Below are 14,431 nucleotides of genomic sequence, written 5' to 3'. Positions count from 1 at the left end.
TTAACTGTGAATGTCCCCCCCCCCCTTTCCAACGCCTGTGTGCATTTCTCATGCGTTTTGGTTTTTCTATTTTGAGAACTTTTGTAAACAGGATTGTCTTTATTGTTGTAGACAAGTTATATTTGCGCCATTTAAAGGACCTGTGTGAGGCTCTTGTGGGCGGACATAGCTACGCCTGTTGTAACCAAATGGGAAATTTGTCTGCCCAAAAGTGAAGTCATCTATTCAAATTGTATTCATTTATTACTGGAGTGAAATTCCCCTGTAATTTGGCTGAGCTTGAAATATTATAGAGCGTCGCGTTGTATACGTTAAATTGCTTGACTGCACTTGTCTTTTACTGTCGTGAAATTTTTTATAGTAATTTAATAATTTAAAAGTCCTTTCCTATCATAAATTGTGAATTATTCGTTAAATGATTGTTGCTTCTTTTTAAAATATCGTCAGGTGTTGCACCAAATTTGAGTAAAGAGGGTTACTGAAAATTGTGCGCAAGTTCACCATTTATTCCACTTTACATTTTGTGTATTAATTGTGATTAATAACCTTTGGTGAACCAATATTAATTTTTATGGTTCAAACAGTACTTGCGTCAGCAGCTGAAGTAATGGCAGCCATCTTAGATTACGTCATGGAACGGATGAGAGACCCCTCTCGTGGTGGTACTGTGTACCAAATCAGTTGGGTTCCTCACTTCGTGTCGAACGCACTCTTGGTGGTAGTGGCTCAAATTGTTTAAATAAAGACTGGCGCATGATTTTAACATCTGACGATTAGCAAGCGTGTTTGCAGAGTCTTTTAGATGGATTATTATTTTGACAATTTACATGTTGTTTGGCTCTCTGGATATAAAGGTACTGCATTATTTACGAGTGGTTTGCGGGTCTGTGGGCTGTGCAATCCATTATTTTGACAGTTTACAATTAGAAAGCGCGTGTGCAGAGCATTATAATTGAGTTATTTAGGAGTAGTTTGCAGGTCTGTATGCTATGTGGCATGTCAGAATGTGTGCTCGGTATCATTGCTATAAATACAATCCACAAATAATTTTTTTCCAAAATAAATGATGGACAGTCCTTCCTCTCTCCAGCAGCCCAGTGCAGGCTGAGTCTCTGTCCAACAAATCCCTGGGAAGAGGTGCCAGTCTGGTGACTTAGTGGAGGTAGCCCAGTTGACATATCATACCACGTTTTTTTTAGGTTAGTAGAGATAACCGTATGTGATGCATTATCCTGTTGGAATTTGAGGTTCCCACCAGGGGGGGGGGGGGGGGGCGCTTGACAGGGGGACATGGCACTTTCCCGCCAAAAAGCAGTCATCTTGGATAACGGTACTTGTGTCATCAGCTGACGTCATGGCCGCCATCTTGGATAACGTCATCACCACTATCTTGGATGTATCTGGCAATAATGCAGAGTGTGCCTTAAAGCACATTGCCCCAATACTTCCACATGTCGAAAGTAGTAGGCTGGATGGTCTGGTAAAACTGGACGGAAGGCGAAGTGTGGTGTAACTGACATCAGACATTAATGATGGGTGGTGGAACTAATGCTGGGCAGAGAACAAGTCTGTCTGAACACACAGGCAACCGAACACTCCCAACGATGCGCCTCCACAGCCAACAAACCAAGCGTGTGACAGTGTTAACATCACAATGTCAGTAACTACGACTGAAATACACACTGGACGTTGGTGCAGTAGCAGAGCGTTGTGTTTCTGAAGAATCCCGGTACCTTCTACATCATTCCAATGGGAGCGTGAGCATCCGATTTCTTTCAGGGAAACAGCTCCTTGACACCTGCATAGCGGGAGAGAGATAACCCGGCAGCAGCTTCATTATGCTCTGGGGAATATTCATGCAGGCCCATGGGTCCAGCGGAGCTCGTGCAAGGCAGCCTGACTGCCAAGTAGTATGGTACACTCATCGTAGCCTACGAACATGCCCCCCCCCCCTCCCCATAATAGCAAAACTCCTTTACTACTTTAAGTGTCTCATTTCCTAATCCCTCTGCATCACCCGACTTAATTCGACTACATCCCATTATCCTCGTTTTGCTTTTGTTGATGTTCATCTTATATCCTCCTTTCAAGACACTATCCATTCCGTTCAACTGCTCTTCCAAGTCCTTTGCTGTCTCTGACAGAATTACGATGTCATTGGCGAACCTCAACATTTTTATTTCTTCTCCATGGATTTTAATACCTACTCCGAATTTTTCTTTTGTTTCCTTCACTGTTTGCTCAATATACAGATTGAATAACATCGGGGAGAGACTATAGCCCTGTGTCACTCCCTTCCCAACCACTGCTTCCCTTTCATGCCCCTCGACTCTAGTAACTGCCATCTGGTTTCTGTACAAATTGTAAATAGCCTTTCGCTCCCTGTATTTTACCCCTGCCACCTTTAGAATTTGAAAGAGAATATTCCAGTCAACATTGTCAAAAGCTTTCTCTAAGTCTACAAATCCTAGCAACATAGGTTTGCCTTTCCTTAATCTTGCTTGTAAGGTAAGTCTTAGGGTCAGTATTGCCTCACGTGTTCCGATATTTCTACGGAATCCGAACTGAACTTCCCCGAGGTCGGCTTCTACCAGTTTTTCCATTCGTCTGTAAAGAATTCGCGTTAGTATTTTGCAGCCGTGACTTATTAAACTGATATTTCGGTAATTTTCACATGTGTCAACACCTGCTTTCTTCAGGATTGGAATTATTATATTCTTCTTGAAGTCTGAGGGTATTTCGCCTGTCTCATACATCTTGCTCACCAGGTTGTAGAGTCTTGTCAGGACTGGGTCTCCCAAGGCTGTCAGTAGTTCTAATGGAATGTCGTCTACTCCCGGGGACTTGTTTCGACTCAGGTCTTTCAGCGCTCTGTCAAACTCTTCACGCAGTATCATATCTCCCATTTCATCTTCATCTACATCCTCTTCCATTTCCATAATATTGTCCTCAAGTACATCACCCTTGTATAGACCCCCTATATACTCCTTCCACCTTTCTGCTTTCCCTTCTTTGCTTAGAACTGGGTTTCCATCTGAGCTCTTGATATTCATGCAATTGGTTTTCTTTTCTCCAAAGGTCTCTTTAATTTTCCTGTAGGCAGTATCTATCTTACCCCTGGTGAGATAAGCCTCTATATCCTTACATTTCTCCTCTAGCCATCCCTGCTTAGTCATTTTGCACTTCCAGTCGATCTCATTTTTGAGACGTTTGTATTCCCTTTTGCCTGCTTCATTTACTACATTTTTATATTTTCTCCTTTCATCAATTAAATTCAATACTTCTTCTGATTTCTACTAGATCTCGTCTTTTTACCTACTTGATCCTCTGATGCCTTCACTACTTCATCCCTCAAAGCTACCCATTCTTCTTCTACTGTATTTTATTTCCCCAATTCCTGTCAATTTTTCTCTTATGCTCTGCCTGAAACTCTGAACAACCTCAGTTTATCCAGGTCGCATCTCCTTAAATTCCCACCTATTTGCAGTTTTTTTAGTTTTAATCTACAGGTCATAACCAATAGATCAATAGATTGTGGTCAGAGTCCTCGTCAGCTCCACATTTGGTGACACAAAAATCAACCCGCTCTTGGCGCACATTGGCTTTCGCAATGGAGGCAGAACACGGCAGGGAGCGTAGCGCGCAGGCAGCAGCAGCATCTTAGGGGTGCACGGGGAGGTTCTCTGGGAGGCGCTGGAGGCCCTAAATCTGCCGACGCGAGGCGGCGTTCATTCTACACGGTGGGCGGACGCGAATATTGCTTCTCTGCGTCACGCCTTCGGAGTCTTCCTCTTTCCGATACAGCGGCTTCTGCCGAGCCTGTTAGAGGGCGCACATTCGATACAAAAGCCTCCAACATTTGTGTCTTTATTCTAGATTGGTTGAGCGTGAGTGACGACTACAGTTTATCAGCATTTCCTTACAGAGTTCTTTATCCAGCATGTACATAGCTGGAGCACATAACGCTGTGTGACGCTGCGACAAGAGTCGACATGGGGTTCCTGATGTCACTGTAGTTCTATGTGCTACAGTGGCAAGAGACGCACGTACGAGTGTCGTTCAAAGGAAAATCTCGAAAGCGCAATTAAATTCCTAAAGGATATACTATCGATTTGGCAGCTGCCGGGGCGTATCATTGGTTTTCTACGAATGACCGACAATTGGCAGCCTGTCGTTGAATCACAGATAAGGAAACTTTGTCAGTGCGTAGATGGCCACCCTACTGTCTTCCAGCACCACATTAGTGCAGCGATCTGGGGTACGTTTTTTGAGCAGTGAACCTGTTAAACCTGTGTAAAAGCATCGCCGGATGGAATCACTGTGCGATGAATCGTGGGTGTTCGTGCAGCCTGTAGCGTGTGAGTGGTGCAGGAACTTAAAAGGGGCGGGCCTTACGTGGAAAAGGCCACTCAGCCGGTCCGGCCGAGCGCGCCTCGCCGCTGTGGAAGAGCCTGTGAACAAGAACAGGAGTAAATAGCCATTTTAAGTATCAGCGTTCTTTTAGCAAACAGTATTACTTATGGTTTGCTGCGAGTCAATAAAGTGCCCGCAAGATGGGTGCCACGTCATTTGACTACTGCTGAATATAGTGTCGCCTATGAAGACGTTTTTACGACGTTTCCAGGTCGAAGATAATGTTCTTCTAGACACAATTGTTAGAAAACATGAAACCTTGGTGCATAATCACTAACGTGAAAGGAAAAGATCGAGCAAGGAGCTCATCGTCCAATCCAAAATAATTCGCGCCGAACCATCGGCAGAAAAACTTTGCTCTCACTCTCTCTCTTTTGGGGTGGAAAAGGGGTAATTTTGGAGCGCTGCATGCGAAGGGGGTTAACAGTGACCAGCAGTTCATGCTCAGAGCTGCTACGTAATTACCACCAGCAAGTAATCGAGAGTAACTGACGAGGATCTGTGACCACAGGTGTTTTGTTAAAACACGATAATGCTCGTCTCCATACTGTCAGTTCCACCATAACAGCAATAGAGGATGAGGACTTTAAACATCTCTAACGCGCACTTTACTCACCAGACCTCACCCCGGTCGACTTTGATGAATTATTAAAACACTAACAAGGACAGGGCTGTGTGCATTTCAGAAGCGACGAAGAACTGAAAAGTGCGGTGCACAACATTCGCCTTCCGGATATGTATGTGCAATTGCTAAGAGCTGCAATGCGTGTATTACGCTTCGTCGGGACAAAGTCTGAAAACGATATGTCTTTAATTTACCTGCAGGCTGTGGCGTAATTTGCGTAATGAAATGAAACGTGCGTGTGTTTAGCGCCTCCCATCGATCGCTTGGTGCAGGTCTTTTCGGTTGGCATCACTTCCGCAACTTGCGTGTCGATGAGCATGAAACGATGCTCAAGACAGCACAGCACCAGTCCTCGAGCGGAGAGAGTCTCCGACCCGGCCGCCGTCCAGGAATCGAACCCGCAAGGCGTTCTGCTACACTGACCATTTTTAGGGCCTCCTTTTGTAGGGCCTCCTTTCACCCTTTCAGCCCTGCCTGCGCTCTCCTAATTCGCCTTCGGTGTCAGGTTCAGTTGCCCTGAAATGAAAATAAATTCTTTGGCATCCAGTTGTATGTAATGTTGTCTTCGCCTTTCATGAGATAGCATATTTCACATTGTACTTTTTGTAATTCTCAAATTAGACAGTTAAAAACGAGTGTAAGAGGAACATATACTGTAACTGAAAACCGTTCACATGATACAAATATGTATCATCCACTTCACTTAAATAATCATGAGAACAAAGAACACATTATAAAATGAATAGGACAGCAATGTTTTCTTTTGCCTCCTCACACTTACTTGCCTTAGACAGTTTGTGATGCTGCGTGGTAAATTGTAGCCAATAGCCTTTCTTATATGTGCTAACTACCATCAGAATAGGATGTAATGGATTGGAATGTTCCTTGAGCAAACCGAGGGGGTGGAACTCCATCTGGGTATAAAATGTCTGCTGGTGTGATACTGTTTGGTGCTGTCCTAAATATGCAGGTTAATATCTGCCTGATTGCCTTCCAGATGTCCGGTACTGTTTCGCATATATGTTCCTCAGTATCCATTATGCTAGGAGAAGAACACAGCGGCAACTCTGTTAGGTAGACGTCGTAAACTTTGGAGATGGTAAGTGCTTCCTTTTTTTTTTTTCTTTCACGGCATTCTATCATGTCGCTTTCAGATCCGAAGGTAAGTTCCGTTGGCTAATGATTCTCCAAATCTCCTCCCAATCGCAAAGTGGGTGTTTCTGTTCTGTCCTGTTTCTATTTTTTTCTTAATTTTATGTACATATCTTTCACTTTTGCCATACTTTTAGCGGTGACTTTCATTAGGATATAACCAAATACTATCAGAGATTGCTTAAAATGATCAACACCGTTTGCAGAGTGCTGCAGGTCCATGGGTGGGCTCGTACTGGCAGGAAGGATCTCATGCAGTAAATGGGTCGTTAAACTATTGGGTGATTTGTCCACAGGTTGAAGATGTACACACGTACAAAACATGCAATTTAAATCTGACGACAGTGAAGGGTAGTTCTCCATTTTCTGCCGAAGGACAGAGACTGTCAAATTCAACTTTGAAGATATTGCCGCCGCTTATGTAGTGTCCTAATGCCGACATTATTCCCGTGGCGATGCCCTTCAGTATTGGTAATAGGTGAGCCACATAGTTCAGTTTAGGTATTATGTGTGTATTGGCAAATTCTAGACCCTCACATTTCTCATGCTGTGGACTTGGACTGCAGACGTTGCTCGCAAAGATTTCCTTGTGATTGACAGCGATGGTGTGCTTTATGTTGCGCCTATACTGATCAGCCGGTACATTATGACCACCTAGCTAATACACAGTATGTACAGCTTTGGCACGGATAACAGCGACGACGCGTTGTAGCATCGGACCAACGAGGCGTTGGTAGGTCTCTAGACGGAGCTGACATCAAATCTGCACACAGAAGTCACCGAATTACCGTAAATTCTGGGGAGGGGGGCGGTGATCCCAGATCCCATTTTAAATTACATCTCAGATGTATTCGATCGGGTACAATTATGGCGAGTTGGTGGGGCAGAACGTGAACTGGAAATCGCCACTGTGTTTCTTGAACCACTACATTACACTCCTGGCCTTGTGGCACGGCACATGATGTTGCTGAAAAACGCTCCTGCCGTCGTGAAACACGATCGTGATGGAGGGGTATAGAGAAACTCCTTGGCCGTCACGGTGCCTTGCTTGAGTTCCAGTGGACACGTGGATACCGAAGTGAATGTTGGCCAGAGCATAATGGAGCCGCCACCATCTTTCCTCCGACCCTTAGCAGAAGTGTCAACGGGTCGTTCCCCTTTAAGAAGACGTATTCGCATTCTCCCATTGGCAGGGTCAAGAAGATATAGGGATTCATTAGACCATTCAACACTCTGCCGGTGCGTCAACGTCCATTGCCAATCACCCCAAGCCCATTCCAGTCGCAGTTGCCGGTGTCGTGGTGTTGACATTGGCACGTGCGTGATTGTCGGCTGCAGAGGCCCATCTTTGGGGGTGTTGAACGCACTGTGTGTTCCTGTAAATGCATCCAAACCATATTCGCATGATAACTACCTATATCCAGCTATACCAATGTAGTACTATGATCCTGCACCACCATGCGAACAAAATGTCATTTTCTAAACATTCATGGTGGTGTCTGTTTGTTCTATATCGTGTCTCCCTACCACTTTCGCGCAACGACGCTCTGAGCGTGTTTTTTAGGGAATTAACTAGTTTGAACCTGGGACTTGTTGCTGGTAAGGAGACGCCAGACCACTCATGACATGTAGAATTCAGATGAGTTCAGTGAGACTAGCGATGATATAACCAAATACTTAATGATCTCAGCGTCAGCTCCACTGTACTCCCTGTAAAAGAATCTTAATACTAACTAAATTTAGTGGAAAGGGTTCAAGGCTTTCCTATTTTTAGTTAGCTGGTAAAATAACGTCGAAAAATCAGTTAAGTTTACCATTCGAAATTTTATTCTACTCACAAAACATCGTTTATAAATTGCACTATTGATAAAAGGAAATGTTTTAATACAGGATGGTAAAAACCAACTGCGTTCATCAAAAATGTGAACGAATATTCCCTGAATGGGTTTCCAAGTTCTACAATCGATCGAAGCATGACCTATGCCACATAACATCTATAATCTAGGTTTACTTTAAGTTTCACAAAAGAGAAAACTATCAAAATGGTCTACAGTGACCCTCAATTATCTTTAATTACTTATCTAACCTGTTGTAAATTACAGTGGCTGATGTGGCTTCTCAATAACTATATAACAGTAAAATTATCGCGTTCAGATTTTCACTTCAAGTGGCAAATGTGAACACCATGAGTTTTAATTAACGATCGACACTAGTATTACGCAAAAAGGGGGTGTAACAGATGAGACTTCTGCAGTGCTGAGTGAAGCCTTATGCGCTCAAAAATGCGGCATCACGTGCGTTCATTACCATGTCGGTGTTTAAGCAGCGTCAGGGCGACAGCGGCCGGTGCAGCAGTCATCCAGCTCGCCGTCTCGGAACCAACTCTCTCCTAACTTCTCCTTACTACAATTTACCGAAGTTAGTTTAAAAAAACTATCTGGCTATGTTTTCATCTGACCAATCAGGGTCTCAATGTTAACCTTAAGCTCCGCCTACAAAAATTCTGTCTATCCAATGAGAAACGTTATACTTTTCGTGGTGGGGCAATGTTTTTTAAAGTTTGCAACGTAACAGAGACGCTAAAAAGTCTCACGTTAAAACTTGTGGGTGGTAGTGGCCCTTTTTGTGTTATCGTAAGATCTATACTGCTTTTCTGGAGGACTCTAGCTATTAACATGGGCTGGGGGGGTGATCCTTGACGTACCTGAGACGCGAAAAAAGCCTCACGCTAAAACGTGCGGGTTGTGTAGTCGTACAGGTAGTCTGGCGGCGTGGGTGTCCAGCCCCTCCCTTATCGTAGGGCCTTCTAGCTTAACACGGTTCTGCTCTCGGCTTCTGTCCTCTTTTCTTCCCTCGGAACTGCGTCTGCCTCACGGTGGGAAGGTACGACATGCATTTAGGCATTCTTGTGTTAGTCTGTGGTATTCCATTTGCTCACTCGTTACTCGTATTACTTTGGTTAATTTAATGTCGCGATTTATTCGGAGCTATGTGACATACTAGTAAATTTGCTTATTATGTCAGGGTTTTCATGGAAGGTGTTGGATTTGCCTGACACCTTACAACTTGAATGAGATTTTCACTCTGCAGCGGAGTGAGAACAGATATGAAACTTCCTGGCAGATCAAAGCTGTGTGCCGGGCCGAGACTAGAACTCGAGATCTTTGCCTTTCGCGGGCAAGTGCTCTACCAACTGAGATACCCAAGCACGACTCAAGCCCCGTCCTCACAGCTTTACTTCTGCCAGTACCTCGTCTCCTACCTTCCAATCTCCTGCGAGAAGAGCTTCTGTAAAGTCTGGAAGGTAGGAGACGAGGTACTGGCAGAATCAAAGCTGTGAGGATGGGGTGTGAGTCGTGGATGGGTAGCTCAGTTGGTAGAGGACTTGCCCGCGAAAGGCAAAGGTCCCGAGTTCTAGTCTCGGCCCGGCACACAGTTTTAATTTGCCAGGAAGTTTCTAAATGTCACCTTTCCATACATATTGAAGGTACGATGCGCTATTACTACCTACACTGAGCCGTTACGCCGAAATGCTAATCACTTAAATACTCATATACGTAGCACACTTCAAACAAATTAACGTTTATAGCATGCTGTCTGCATGATGTACCATGTTTAATGCGCAGAGATGTACACGGTCTTTGAAAAAGAACTCCTTAGTTTTAATATCTCCTAGAATGTGTACATACACTACTCCAGTTTGTGGTGTTTGATTCATCAACTCTCCAAGTCTGGCTCCCCTGCAGCTGGCAGGTGTGCTTGACCTTGAGACGTCACCAGTGGTTTCTTTTCTTTGTTTCCTCAGTTCAATCCAGGCCTGCGTGCAGTGCAGTGCAGTGCAGAGAAACTCAGCATCAGTGTGTACTCCGCAACAGAAAGCGCAGTGTGTTATTTGGCTTGTGAAAGCTGAGTCGGTTATAACAGTGCAACGTAATTTTAGACGTCAGTATGGTGGTGAACCACCTACAGCAAAACCTGTCCATCATTGGCTTTTGACCCTTACTTTCTAGGAAGGCAGACAGGCAGGGCTGGCCCAATACCGTGGTCACCACGAAGCCCACACTTACCCCACTGCAATTTTTCTTTTGGGGCCACAGTGTACAGTGAAAAGATCAGAGACATCAATCATATACGGGAAAGAATCGTCGTGGCGGTTGGGACAGTTGCAGCTGAAATGTTGTTGGATACGTGGCGAGAGGTGAAAAATCGTCTCGACGGGTGCAGGGCAACAAATGGATCCCACGTTGACTTTTACTAAAAATACCCAAAACGTGAAGGAATTCTCTTTCATGATATGTACTTATTGATGTAATTTTACATTAATTTCCCCATTAAATTTATATTTAAGACCAGGTAGTTCTTTTACAAACACCCTGTATATTTATTCGTAGTCTCATATTGGCTTATACACCTTCCCTATTTAAATGTTGATTAGTTTCTTACCGTACACAAACATTGAGCAAGAGTATTAAAGTGTTACTTTTTCGAAACCCCGTGAAGCCCACCCATTGCGACTCATCCCATTGCCACATACGAGTTTGAAATTTGGCTCAAAGGTGCGTTCAGCTTTTCTCTGTAATCGTGCAAGAGCGTAGCATCCTGCGACGTCGGCCTGGGTCTCGCAGACGCTTCAGGCGGCGAGGCGTCGAGGAGGCCGCGGCCCAGGAGCTCACGTGACGCGCAGGGCGTGTTAATGACGTCACATTAGCACCAAACGACGGCGACAGCTCTGTCCGGTGCCACAGTGGACGTGTCATAGGGTGGGAACGAAGTCTCAGCCCCTCTTTACCGCGTTTGACTTCTTCTTCTGACGCCTCTGAGATCGACATCAGAACCGTGACGGCAAGCGTTCAAATCACGCGTTTTTCTTCTGTGCCCGAGAATAACGCTTCAGACACAGAAAGGCCTCAATGGATGACACAAAGGGCGTCAACGAAACCACCCATTTCCCTGGGACGTTGATACCCACACAACACACAGCCGAAAACGACAGTTCTCAGGTGCGGTGAGGGAAAGGAGGGCGTTCTTGACGACCTTCGTCACTGCTGACACCTCCTGGGCCCTTCGACCCTTCTCGACGCACATCACGGGGCTGTGCCCCCTTTGATCGTGGTCTTACGCTTATGGACTGCACTGCGACCGCCATCTTTCTCTACTATGCAGAGTGGAAGCGCTACGGACCGTTCAAATCCATTCGACGTAATCTGAACGTGATCCGAAGCAGCAAAAATTCCCTATGATTACTCAGTGCTCCTGTTTCACGGCCTCCAGAAGGGTGGTCACGGAGGAGTGCGACACGGCCGCCCCCCCCCCCCCCCCCCCCCCCCCGGCGACCCGAGCAGCAACCTCCCCTCGGTGTTGTTGAGCACAGTAGGGTGGGCTAAATGAATAACTGTTTTGTTACTTAACGTTTCACTGAATTTAAATTGTTAAGTTGAATACAGTGTAGCTACACGTTTTGTATAGTAAAGATAAATTTCTTGGAGGACTATTCTTGTTCATTGTAAGCGAAACGATTTAAAACGTGGAACCGGCGGAAAATTAAAAGTTTGTGCTGCCATTTGACTCTTAAATGGGGCTACGTGAATTTTTGTGAACTTTCATGCAATTATATAAAAAAGGAAGTTTACAATTTTTAATTTTCCTAGAAGTTATTATGTGCTTTTCCCACAGCGGAATTGTTAATGAGCAACAGTCCACCTCCCCCCCTCCCTCCACGCGTAATCAAATTCTGTGAAAACGCACCTTGCACTTATCAAATCTGATCCACTCGCGTTTCTTCCTTCACAGACCTAGGATCGTAATACATCATGTTGCAGAAACCACAGCTCAAGTTTTCTTTCTACGACGAAGCCTTAGATGATGATGAAGATAATTCCCTTCTGGATCTGAAGGTTTCTCTTGAACATGCAGCACATTTCTGCAACCCTTGAACTTTTTTTTGTGTTTTGATAATGCAGTCTTCTCTACCTTCTTTACAATAGAGGTGAGATGGTGAAATCAAATAGACTAATTTTTTCTCTTTCCTCACACATGTGGTACGGTGGTTTTTCTTGGGATTGGCAAAACAGAAGAAAATCGTGAAGATGGTGTTTCTCAACTCTAAGCTTCCGAATTTAGTGCAGGATTAGAAGGAACTGCAGGATCTGGGCTTAGTTCCGGTTCTGTGGTAACAGAGCGTGACTCATCATTCGGGAATGTGGACGAACGAAGGAAATTGTGTTATACTATTTCCTTCGTTACCTCGACGTTTCGAGATGACGTCGCTAGTTTTACAAGAAACAAATTTTGTAGTGAAGATTGAGCGATTATTGTGTATAATTAGGCTACATGAATATTTTAATGAAGAAGAAATGCGGGCCGGAGTGGCCGAGCGGTTTTAGGCGCTTCAGTCTGGAACCGCGCGACCGCTAAGGTCGCAGGTTCGAATCCTGCCTCGGGCATGGATGGGTGTGACGTCGTTAGGTTAGTTAGGTTTACGTAGTTCTAAGTTCTAGGGGACTGATGACCTAAGATGTTAAGTTCCATAGTGCTCAGAGCCATTTGAACCATTTTTGACGAAGAGATAATACATCTGATATTCCGATTCAGAAAGCCCGACAAAGACTCATTCATATTCTCCCATTTGATTATTATTTTTAAATGGTATCGGTTGCTCAAATTTACAACAGATATCGCTAGTAGCTGTGTTGACCGACCTGATGGATACCGTAAAACTGTTAGAAGAAAGATTTATAATAAAGATTCATGTATTTAAACAACAGACCTTAGTTAAAACAGATTTAATATTGGATGGTCGATTGTTTTAGCTGTACTGCCTCTCCTTTTCCATTTCCTTATGGATGACTGTTGTCTGGATGAAGTATGTTTGGAAAAATCTTCTTGACGCTTGTGCATGGCTTGTCCACGAACGCTCTTGTAACACAGTACGGTCCGAGGTGAACACGTGAACTGAGCCGCAGAATATTTTCTCATTTCAGTCCTTCTAGTCACGTGGTTTGAAAACGTCCCTCTACAGAAAAAATCTGCGCAACACCCGTAGGCGACTGCAGGCAGGCAACACCTTGATACACCTCCGGCCTGTAGCGTGCATGGAGGCGCCTGGGAGTATTTCCCTGGTTTTTCTCTAAGTGCACATTTTCAAAATGGTCCGTAAATGTGGGACGGTGCCACCGGGGGTTTTGACGTTAATGCGGCACACCTCCGTGATCATGCCACAGGAGGGCGTGAGACAAGGGCACCGAAACAGCATAAGGGCCCTTCGCCACTTCGGATCACTATCAAATTCTGTCGTGCTGTGAACGGTAGCTTTCGACAGCTAAACGTGTGGGAATTCACATCCCAAGAAAATGCGACGTTTCATTGACGCTCTTTGTGCCACTAAGGCCTTTCCGTTCCTGAGCGATGGTAGTCTGAAATGTTTTCCTCGGCCCTCATAAGAAAACCGAGTGATTTCAACGCCTGGCGTTGCGGTTCCGACCTCCACTGCAGAGGCGTCAAAGGAACGGGCCAATTGGGGGTAAGAAGAACTGTGACGACATTCCCATCGTGCGACGGCTCCACAGTGGCGTTGGGCAGAATAGTGGTGGAATATGGTGTCGATGGGACGTCATTGGCCAACTTTACACGATGCCTGACATCCTGAGCTGTGGTCTTTTTTTCGAGTGTGTTGACACCTTGCCGTCTGATGCGTCGTCGAGGCTGAGTTTGCTGTCGCAGGGCGCCGAACTTCTGCACCGCTAAAGAGGAAGGCTGTAGGCGTCTTTGAGCCAAATTTAAAGCTTATGAATTGGTTTCGAGAAATTGATTATTTCATTTAGTTGTACAGTGTATAGGTTGATCGTAGATTGTACTGCTGAGCATAAAGAAAAATAGAATGTTCCAATTCTTTACTGTTACCCAGCTAAGTTGCCTCAGATCCACGACCACTTCTTTCAGATCTCAATATTGGTTTGAAAATGCTAGGCCAATGAGGGCCATGAAGCAGGAATCTGGTTGCAATACTACCGCACCATTAATTACAATGATGGATCACCTCATCAGAGGTGCAGATTTCACTGACCATACCTGTACTTTGTATTATTTCATTGCAACGTCTCACTGTAATTAAGGTGCAGCATGGACTGTCACCGGCCTAGAGTGAAATAAGATATCGGGACGACAGTAGATTTGTTTACTTAAATTATTTACTCCAGCCCTCAGCCATAGTAGATCAGGAACAGGTTGGTGGAGGCATCCAGT

Source organism: Schistocerca gregaria, chromosome 5, assembly GCF_023897955.1.
Source record: "Schistocerca gregaria isolate iqSchGreg1 chromosome 5, iqSchGreg1.2, whole genome shotgun sequence".
NCBI lineage: Eukaryota > Metazoa > Arthropoda > Insecta > Orthoptera > Acrididae > Schistocerca > Schistocerca gregaria.
Note: the sequence above shows the minus strand (reverse complement) of the source record.